This window comes from Rhinolophus sinicus, linkage group LG02, assembly GCF_036562045.2.
Source record: "Rhinolophus sinicus isolate RSC01 linkage group LG02, ASM3656204v1, whole genome shotgun sequence".
Taxonomy (NCBI): Eukaryota; Metazoa; Chordata; class Mammalia; order Chiroptera; family Rhinolophidae; genus Rhinolophus; species Rhinolophus sinicus.
The window spans coordinates 148,688,803-148,699,785 of NC_133752.1; positions in this window are offsets into that span (position 1 = coordinate 148,688,803).

Below are 10,983 nucleotides of genomic sequence, written 5' to 3' on the forward strand. Positions count from 1 at the left end.
GGTGTCTGAACTCTATTTCCGCCTCTCCCTGTACCTCTGCATGGTTCAGGCCGAGGTCACCCTCAACAGGGCCAGGTCAGGTAACGCAGGACCCTTACTATGTGCCAGGCACTGTGCTGAGTTCCCTGCATTTTCCCTTAATAATCATCACCAGAAGCCTGAGAGTAGTTCCTTGGGTTGCTAGGGTTGTGTCATGCAGGGACTCATGTGGGGTCTCAGCTCCCGCTCCCCGAATAAGGACGCAAGATATGATGAGGTCAAAAAGGAACACCCACGGAGCCATAGATAGGGGAGTCATACCACTATATTCTCGCTGGCGGCTGGGTTAGACACCGGCAGCAGGAGCCACACGATCCGCAACCTGCCGTCTGCTTCTCTGTCAACCAACCTCACTCACTAACTGCAATCTACCTCTCTGCAATCCGCAATCCGCCGGCAGTTATATCAGTGGCTAATGGCTAACCGATAACAGCTGATGGCCAACTAGTCACAGCTGATGGCCATCTACTACCCGAGCCAGCACCTTTCCACGTGAGGCCGAGAGCGTGGAAACTGCTCTCTGGGATTCTGTCCCCACAGGTTGCCATTTTACAGGTGGGGTAGGGAGGTCAGGGAAGGTGAGAAGAGCCCCTCAGTCGTACTGGGCTCGCTATGATGGTGGGTGGGGAGCAGACCCGACCAGATCAAGCAGAGCTTCAGACTTGCCCTTTTCAGCTGTTCCTCGAAGCCCAGTTTCCCGGGCTGGATCTGTGCCCTGACCTCCTGGTGCCTCTCCCCACTTTTGACAAGATGGATTGGACTTCAAGTTACGGAAGAGCCAACTTAAAAATGGGCTAAACGATAAGGATGTGTATTTATTATGTTGCAAATCAAGAAGCCCCAGACGAGGCTGTTGGTTAATTCAGTGATTTCAACAACGTTACCAAGGACCTAGGCTCCTTCCTTCCTTGTTTCCTTCTTTCTTTTATCAACTTTATTGAAATATAATTTACAGATTTCAAAAGTACGGTTTGATGAGTTTTGACAAGTGTATACCTGGTAGCCACCATTCTAATCAAATAGAGAGCATTGACATCATACCAGAAAGTTCTCTCACGTCCAGTGTGGTCAATCTGTCCCTCACCCCCTGCCACAGGTAAACACTGCTCTGATTTCTACCTCCATAGCTCAGTTTCGCATGTGCTAGACCTTCCTATGGATGGAATCAAATTGTATATACTCTTTTGGGTCTGGCTCTTTTGCTTCAGACAATGTTTTTGAGATTCATCCATTTTTTGTGTGTGTATCAGTAGTTCATTTTTATTGCCGAGTAGGATTTCATACTATGAATATTCTACCATATTTCTTGCTCTTTTCTCTGCCATCCTTATCATGTTGGTTTTTGTACCCTGATTTCTCTTAACGTCACAAGATGGCTGCTGCAGTTCCAGATAACATACGCAGATAACACCATTCAAAGGCCAAGAAAAGCTCTTTCTCTTTTGTTCTCTGAGGAATCTTTCTAGAAGTCTCCCAAAGAACATCCTGTCATGTTTTATAGGCCAGAATCATATTCCATGTCCATTCTTAAACCAAACACTGGCAGAGGGAATGGGATTTCCATGGCTGTCTCAGACTAGTCAAGAGTCACACCTGGGGCTGAGGAGGGGTTCAACCTCCCCTGAAGAACATAGCAGCCTGGTCCCTGAGCAAAATCAAGGTTCTGTTAGCACAAAAAGAAGGCAATGGTTGTTGGTAAATAACCAAGAGTGACTGTTTCTTCCTTAACAGAATTCAGATTTTGTTTAAAGTTCTACCTCTCTAGAAATGTAACCCTGTGTCCAACTCAGGAGTGAATCCTGAGGCATTTATGTCAATCCTAGTAATCCTGTTCCCCTGACCAGAGATTGTTTTAGGCCTGAGGTATGGAAGACACTGATTGGCCACCTAACATTAATCCTTCCTTCGTAATAAAGAGTCAAATTTTACTTATGGTGACACAGTGCCTTGCTAAAAAAATATTTCTAGTTTTTCTTGCAGGTATGTGTGGTCACGTGACCAAGTTCTGACCAATAAGATGTAAGCAGGAATGTTCTGTGGGACATCTGAAAAGGTGGCTTAAGGGCTCTCACTCTGCTGAGGAAGAACCCTTTGCCCTTCTGCTTTGCTCCTTCTGGCCTACAACATGGATCTGATGGTTGGAACTCTAGCAGCCATTTTGGAACATGAGGTGAACTTGAATGAAATTACATGACATGGCTGGTGCCTGGGTCCCTGATGACCCTGAAACTATGGAGCCACCACATCAGCACTGCCTATCTTCAAACTTCTTTTATATGAGAAAAGATAAACATCAATCTTGTTTAAATGACTTTGAGTTTTGCTAAAATATGCAACTGAACCTAATCCTGACTAACAAAGGCAGTAACAATTTCTGGTCAATGAGACAAGAGGGAAAATCTGGATGTCCCTGGGAAAGGTTTTCTTATTCTTAAAAGGAGGCACCGGAGAGGAATATTTGGGCCCACAGGGGATGATTGGAACAGTATCAGCCACACTGTGACTTGAGGATAACCATCCAGGGGTTCAGCAGACATGCTGAGGGTGTTAGATGCAAAGATGGAAGGAACCTGGGTCCGTGAAGATGTTGAGTTTCTGAATTAATCAAGTCTGAAGCCACCAGTTCTCATTCTTATGTAAAATGTATGTGATCAATTATAAAGTGCACATTTGGCCACATTTTACCATTTCTGAAATCATTATACATCTTATAATCAACAGCATTTTAATCTGCTGTTAGCCATACAGCAGTTGTGCTTAGCTGTCATGTGTACACATGTGCAAACTTAGTGACTTTCCTGGTGTCATGATAGGACAACTATAATCCTATGATATTTCAGTCCACAAACAATGTAAGGGCTCTTTGAGTCCTTACTGATACCTAGACACTTTTATTGACCATCTGGCAAGGTCATCTTCCAGCATTAAAACTTCCAGAATGGAAGTTCGTGGCTTAGAAGGATGTGGTAGGAAGCCCGAAAAATTGCCCCCAATAGTCCTCACCTCCTGATAATCACACCCTTGTGTAGCCCTTTCCCACATTGTTCTAGGTTGTGACCAATAGCATAGGGCAGAAATCATGATATGTCATTTCAAGTATTTGGTTATAAAAAGATTGTGACTTCTGTCTTGAATGCTCGCTTGTGCTGTCTTTTCATTTGCTGTTGGAAAGGCCAGCTGCCATGTCATAAAGACAGTCAGATGGCATGTGGAGAGGTCCACATGATGAAGAACTGAGGTACCCAGCCAACACCCCCAGCTAGGAACTGAGGTCTGCCAACAGCCATATGAGTGAGTGTGGAAGCGGATTCTCCAGCCCCACATGACCATCCCATGCCCCACGCCCGCTGACCTCCCACCCCTGACAGCTTGAATGCTAGCTCATAAGAGACCTTGACCCAGCCAAACCACTTCCGAATTCCTGACCCATAGAAACTATTAAATAAATGTTTGTTGCTTTAAGTTGCTAAGATTTGGGGTAACTTTTTACACAGCAATAGATAATTAATTCAATAGAGCAGTCTTTTAAGAAATGCTGTATCACCGATACTTGTGATGGCCCAGATGATGCATCTATGTGGAAAAACAGCTCGAAGTTGAAAAGTGATTCCAAGAATCACTCTCTGAATTCGATAACATTTAAAGAAAACCTTAACCAATTTATTTTACCCATGTTTTCCTTGTTACATATGTGCAAGAGTAATTTATGTTAAAAATATATATGTATGTCTAAAAGAACTTTTTAAATAAATAAAAATGCTAAGTAATAAGAAATCCTTGTGTCAGCTTAATAGGCAGTTTTTTAATTCTTTCTGATGGTACATAAAGTAGCAGTGCTTCTTAACATCTGTGGCATGTAAATTGGATGAAATATGATATGCATTGTGTCCTTATTGTACAAGCCATTTTGAGGGGAGTTTTCTGGTACTTGTAGCAGAGGATTTTAATCTGGGGGTGTATAAGAGTAGAGAAGTTGAGGAGGAGGTGAGAAAAGAGAAGGAAAGAACAGGTGTATGAGAGACAGAGGGAGGAGGTTCGGCAGGGGTTGCGGCAAACAGCTCAAACATATTGATAGGAAACCCACGCTATTCACTGTTTGTGTGTTAGTCCTAACCCTCCAATGAGTCATTGAGAGCCCGGAATCCTATGTCACCAATTGCTGGCTGTATTGACAACACCTACTTTTCCCAAACAAAAATGAAGACATGTGATCTGATGCAGGAGTTTTCCTGTATTTTCAATTTTGTTTGCCCCCAAAAACCTTTCTAGTTCTACAACTTTAGGGCCTTATGGCTCATACAGGAGATGTGGAATCACGCCAGAGGGAGGCTTCCTTGGGGGTCAGTAGCCCCTCATCTCCTAGAGGTTTGGCCAATTGTTGGCAAATGTCCAGGGGCCAAAATCTAGAGTGGGCATGAGAGGGGCTGGTGTTGGGGAGCCAGTTACTGTCAGAGTTAAGTGTGAATCACTATTAATAGACTCTGAGGAATCCGCCAGTTGTCTCACGAGTACCTTCTCATCCTTCCTCCCCTCAAGGGGAGAGCCCCTTGAGGGATGGGCATCTATCATCAACCCACTTTACAGCTAGGAAAGTTGTGGTGGGAGTGTTAAAGTCACAGGGTAAAGGGCAGACTGGATTTGAACTCAAGCAGTCTGGCTCCAAAGTTTGTGCACCTCTTAATCAGGACATGGGGGCATTTTAGATCTGTGGGGTATTTAGCCACCACTGAATCCAAGCCCCTGATTTTACAGTTGAGGAAGCAGGGGCTGACAGAGAGAGCAGGACTTGCCCAAGACCCACAGGGAAGGGATGCCTGGGGGGACTCAGCGCCCTGTTGTGGATTAGAGTTGGTAAAAGGAGGGCCAGGTGGGGGGGCTGTCGGCTTGGATGCACTGTCCCTCTCCACCCTGCCCCCAAAGCAAGTGCCCCTTCTTTCCATTTTGGGAACGGGTACAACTTGGTAGGGGGTGGAAGTGGGTGGATTCGGGAAGTCTCCCGACCTCCTTCATTCTCGGGATTCCGAGGCAGCCATTGTCCTGGGAGGAATGTTCAGCGAGCAGCCCCCAGGGGCGGGGCCTCTTTCCATGTCCCACACAAGCCTGCTTTGTGCTCGCCCCCCAGGGCCCCTCCTGGCCTTCACCAGCTAGGTCTTCTGAGCATTTTTTAGGGCTTCCAGGCCAGGTTGTTAAGGGATGAAGCTACTGGGAAAGGTGTGGGCCTTGGGAGATGCACTGGGCACTGGAAGGCCAGTCTGGGAGGGCTGCCTGGAGGAGACATGAGAGCATTGCCCAGAGGCCTGGGCTGGTGGCTCCTTCAAACTAAAAATATATGTTTCCAGTCTCACATTACTAGGAATCTATCCTAATCAAACACATGCACAAAGGTGGATGTTACAAGTCTGATCATTAAGCTTTTATTACTGGGGAAAAATCCACAACAAAGGAAACTTGTTAAACTAATTCTTGCATGTCCATATATGATAGAATTCAGCTGTCATTAAAATTATGTGGTATAAACGTAGTTATAGACAAGATATTCAAAGTGTTTGTCTACAGATTACAAAATAGTGTGGGGATTTCTCTCTCTCTATGCATACAGAGGGTGCCAAAAAAAAGTATACACATTTTAAGAAAGGAAAACTGTATTAAAATTGTAATACTCAATATATACTGATAACAAAAGATGAACACAAGTCACGTTTGACTTCTGCAATTACAAGAGGTGCTCAAAGTGGTTCCCATCAGCGTCCAGACACTTCTGATTGTGGCGACTACTGCTTGAGCAACGTTGACCAGTGTCCACTTGGATACATTGTTTTGGCGCCCCCGGTATATATCAATATCTAGAATAATATCTGGCCTGCTCCAAAGTCACACCAGTGGTTATCTCTAGCTGGTGGGATTAGAATGTTTGTTTTATTTTATGCTTATCTATATTTTCTAATTTGTGTAAAAGGTGTTTTCCTTGTGTAACAAAAGTGTGTGTGAATACCCTAACTGCCTGCTGCCTGCACTTGGTGGCCCCCGCAGGAGAAGTTTCTCTAACATGGTGGCTTCCCTCCGAAGGTACAGAGAGACTGCTGTTCGGGAATCAGAAAAATGAGCAACGAGCACCGGGCAGGCAATGTTCGAGCCCAATAATAATCGCAACAAGTCAGTACTTCACGGAGCGCTTCCATTCACATGATCTGATGTGAATCCCATCAGGATCCCTTCAGGTCACATCATCTTCCTTTTACAGGTGAGGAGACAGGCTCCAGCCGGTGCCGCCTGTCCCAGCAGCGCAGCAGCGGGAAAGCGGGGGAGTCACGATTCCACCCAGGGTCTGTGGTTTTCCACCACTGCACCTCACTGCGTCCCCACTCATGTCCATCACAGCATTTTGCATTTGTTCGTCCACCTGTCCCTCTCTTCACTGGCTACAAGTTTGTCTAGGAAGCACTGGGGTCTTATTCAAGTCTCTACTCCCAGAACTTAGTACACCTAGGCACCAGTTGAAGGAAAGAATGAGTAAATGAATGAACATTCAAACCTGGAGCCCTGGTGAAGCAGGTCACAGTAGATCCACAAACCATTCTTTGTGGCCTGTCTTTTTACACTTACTGTGTCCTCTGTATTTATTTCCCTTTTGTTCTTTAATATTAGCAAAGCCTTTTGGAAAATAGCTGACAGCAAGAGGTGCTGTGGGAACAGCTTTCTGGATCTGAACCAAATCTTGAAAAAGGCAGGAACACTCCCCCTGCCCACCACACACTAGTAACTGGAGGGAGCCACCCTGGAGGCCAAGGGAGCCGAGGAGAGACCCTGGGTCAGCTTCCCTCCCAGCCTGGGTTTCTATCCACGACCAATGCTTTGAAGGATGGGGTTCCACACACTGAGCCATGCTGAGCACACACGCTTCTAGACCCCAGACCCAAAGAGAATCAGGTTCAAGGGTGGGCTGTGATACAGAGGCTGGGCCAATCGGGGAAGGCATCCTGGAGGAGAGGGCGGGGAGGCTAGTTTAGGAAGGGGAAGAGGCCAGGGCAAAGGGGAGAAAAGCAGGGAACATGCCTGGGCAGTTGGGCGTTGGATGATTTAAGTACAACCAGATGTGCTGAGAATCTCCTGTCAGGCAGAGCCCCAGTGAGGGTAGTGTGGGGGTGGGGAGACCTCTGGGTCACTTGGATTTCCAGTTCCCCATTCTGCCCTGGGTCTACAAGCTGTAGGGAAAGGAGAAGCCCAGTGGGGTTCCAGAGGAGCTGGCATGTGTGAGAGTGAGCCAGGCAGGCATGGGTGGGGCCTTCTGTCTTTGGATAGGGTATAGGAAGGGAAGGGCTCCTCTAGGAAGCTCAACACCTGGAAACTAGGAAAAAGGATTAGGAGAGCTCTGGGGTAGGAGCTACCAGCTGTGGTGGAGGTAGGGGATAGCGAGGGAAGGCTTTACAGAAGAGAGTATATCTGAGTTGGGTTCTGAAGGATGAATAGGAGCTCCCCAGGCAGAAGGGGGAAATGACACTCTGGGAGAGAGACTCTGAAGTACTAAAATGGTGTGGGTGCTTAGTGAGAGGTTCTGTTGGGCTGTATCATAAAGGTACATGATGACAGATCAGTTTGGGGTGCTGGCCCAAAGGTTGTGCCACAAGATGGGGGTGAGGTGGGTGTGCTTCTGCTCACAGATCAAACGCAGAGCCTGATGTAGAGTGAGGATTTTGGAAGTGCACACCAAGGTTTGGGCCCCTGGGGGAGAGGAGAGGACTGACAGCCAGTCCTCCTCCCAAGCCTGGTGTGATCCGGCACAGAGCTGTGTCTGCCCAGGGACGCTTCTTCTAATTCTCCTGGAGGCTCTTAAGAGCCCCTAGGCTGGCTGTGGGCTGGAGATTGGACCCAGACACAGTCTGTGGCACCCTGGGAAGGCAAAGCTGGGATAAACACACAAACGGTAAGAGTGAGTAGTTAAGCAGGGCTTGGGAGGGAGGCACAGGGAACTGGAAGGCCAAATAGCCAGAAAGAGGTGGGCTAGGGCTTCCATTTGTGGGGGAGCAGCCTGAACCCCGTGAAAGTGGGGGACATAGCAGCCAGTGGGGTGTGGTGTCCTCTGGGCGTGCATCCCAGTATCCCAGCCCGGCCACATTTCCTTCCTTTCCTGCTTCTCAATGAGTTCTGAGTGGCCAATCCAGAGGACCACAAAGACAGCTCTCCCCGCCCTTTCCTCTTCCTGTCTCCCACTTCTTTCTCCCTTCCTCCCCCGCACCCCATACTTCCCCTAGGCCCTGTCTTTCCTTCCTCCTTACCTCACCTGCTCCTCCCTCTCTGGCTTCCACACATATTCCCTCTAACTCTCCCCTCTCTCTTCAAAACCTTTAATGCTGATTCTCTCTGGGCTGGCTGGGTTATTTTTCTTGATGTTTTCAAAAAGGCCTTGTTCCAAGTCTGTGACCTAGGAAGATGACGCACTCACACACCCGTGCATATATACACGTGTCCCATACTCAAGCACAGCACCTGCCTCCCCTGGGAGCGGGGTGGGATGCTCCACCATGGATGTGACATAGCAAAAGGGCTGGGAAGCATGGAGGGTCCTCTGCAGAAGCCGCGTATTATCGCCATCAATCCCGCTATTATTATCCAATCCATTGCTGGGCACTTGACCTGCCAGGGGATGGTCACAAGACCCCCTGATCAGCATGTCCTCAGCAGGGTACTCTCAAGACACAGATCCCTTGACCGGGCGGGGGGAGAGGGGGAAACAGCCAGGGGAATGGTCAGCAGGGAGTCCTCAGAGAACAGACCCTCAAGGCCCCGCCCAGGAGGGCAGAGGGAGAGACATGACATGATGAAGGGCCATTTGCCAGGATTGAGTGTTTGTCAGCCCAGGAGGCTGGATGATGTATTAACAGGACTTTAATGAGCTCAGGGAGGGGGAGTCACACTTCATTGCCTGAGCGCTGGTGCAGGATGGGGGCTGAAGGATGACGAGACCAACTTCACCCCCACCTGCTAACTAAACCCCTTAATGTGACCCATGCCAGTTTGCCCATCAGAAACAATTCAGCACCTCCAAGATGCTGCATCTTCCCTCGTGGAATCCAGCAAAGGTCTACTCAGCCCGCCGGCCTGTCCTGCTATCTTACTGGGAAGGCCTTCCAGAGGTCTGACCTTGTCCTTTCTACTCGCACTGGAAAAGCCTTTTCTCCTGGGCTCCCAGGGGATGGAGAACTGGACCCCTGCTCCAGGGGAGCCCATTATCAATTCCTTTCTCCATCTTCACTCCTATCCACCTCGCCCTTGAGCTTGCCCCTTGTGACACCCAGCCGCAATGTTCCGGCAATGCCAGGTTTGACCTCCTGGCACTAGTCTGGTGGTTGAGGTCACTCAGCTCATGTGGACGTTGGCTTCTCCCTTAATTCCTCTCTCTAACCCTTAGGGGGTCTGACAGGTGAGGTGGAAAGACCATAGCAGATTCTAGATACAGCTTTGCTGTGTGACCCAACGTATGTCACTTCTCTCTAAGCCTCAGATGCCTCATCAGTAAGAAATACTCAATGAGGTCCTTCTATGTCCGTTATTCTTGTGATTGTCCCTTCATCAAAGGGTTCAGCTCTCTTAGGGTTGTGGCTGTGGCCTGCTTCCTCCTGCCTCTCTAATTCTGACGTCATGGGCTTCACTAGTATTCTGAGCCTTGATACATCCCTCGCCTGTGCCAGGGAGTGGTCCTGGAGGTGTGGAGTAAAGAAGCAGAGAAGATTCTGGGGGTGGAGAAGATCCTGACCTTGGTTTATTCCAGAACCGGCTTAAGTGCTGGTTGTGTTTCCATATGTGGGTGGGGAAAACATGGGAGCTGTTGAGGGCGTCCTTCTTTCCCTTCACTGGATGGTGAAAGGTGCCCTAAGGAGGTCAGAACCCAGAGCTCCCACGGGAACAATCATGAGAAGGGAAGGAAAGTGTTTAGAATTCTGCAAAACACAGAGAACAGAGTACTACCCTACAGGCTGGGGGTGAGGGGCGCAGGGCAACCTGTCCTACTGGTACTTAGGCAGAACAGCATGCAAAAGGGAAAAACAAAATCACCTCCAAAGAGAGGACCCTCAAGCACTGCCCTTGGGTGGAAACATAGATAGTCTTGGGACCCTCTGGGTGGGTGCTCAACATCTCCTTCGAGGAATGTATCTGGACTCACCTCAACTTAAGCTCAGCCCCATCTCCTACAACCTTCTGAGGCAAACTGGGTTCTCCTGTGGGTCCCTCACCCTGCAGGGTTCCTTTCCAGGCTGGGTCACCTCTGACGCTGAAGCCTTTTGTCTGTGTGTCTGATAGAATTGTCTACTCTTTGGACTGGGAGCTCTAAAAGATCAGGGATGTGCCTTTGAGACCCTCTCACGTGTCCCAGCGCCTAGTCCAATGCTTGGCACAGCGTGGACGCTCAACATGTATTTGTTGAATGAATGCACCAATCAACGAACACCTTTGGACACCACAAATCCGGGATTCATCCTCCATTTTCACCTTCCACCATTCGGTTTGCCTGGCCCAGTGGGAATGCGGCCTTCGTTGGGGAAGCCCTCCAGTGAAGCCCAGTGTTTAGAGGTCACATCCTACCCTCTGCCGCCCACGTCCAGGGCTCTCCTTCCACCCCCGCACCCACCCACACTCGCACTCGGAGTGGCGCTGTGCAGAGCGGTGGACATGCCGGCTGTGTGTGTCCAGCCCTCTGCATCCCGGGCTGGCCCACCCGAGTCTGGTACACTGTAGGTGTTTAGTTCACCTGGGGGCGGGGAAGGGGGGATGAAAGCGTGAGTAATCAAGGCTTTGGCCCAGGGATAGAGGTAGTCCTGGGAGAGGGGTCTGGGCCGCTAGCGGACGGGGAGGGCCTGCCCGGCTGCTTTCCCCTTTGCCCTTCGACCCAGGAAGCCGCTCACACCCAGCGGACACGCTCGGCGGGCCCGCAGCTCAATCCCGGCCACC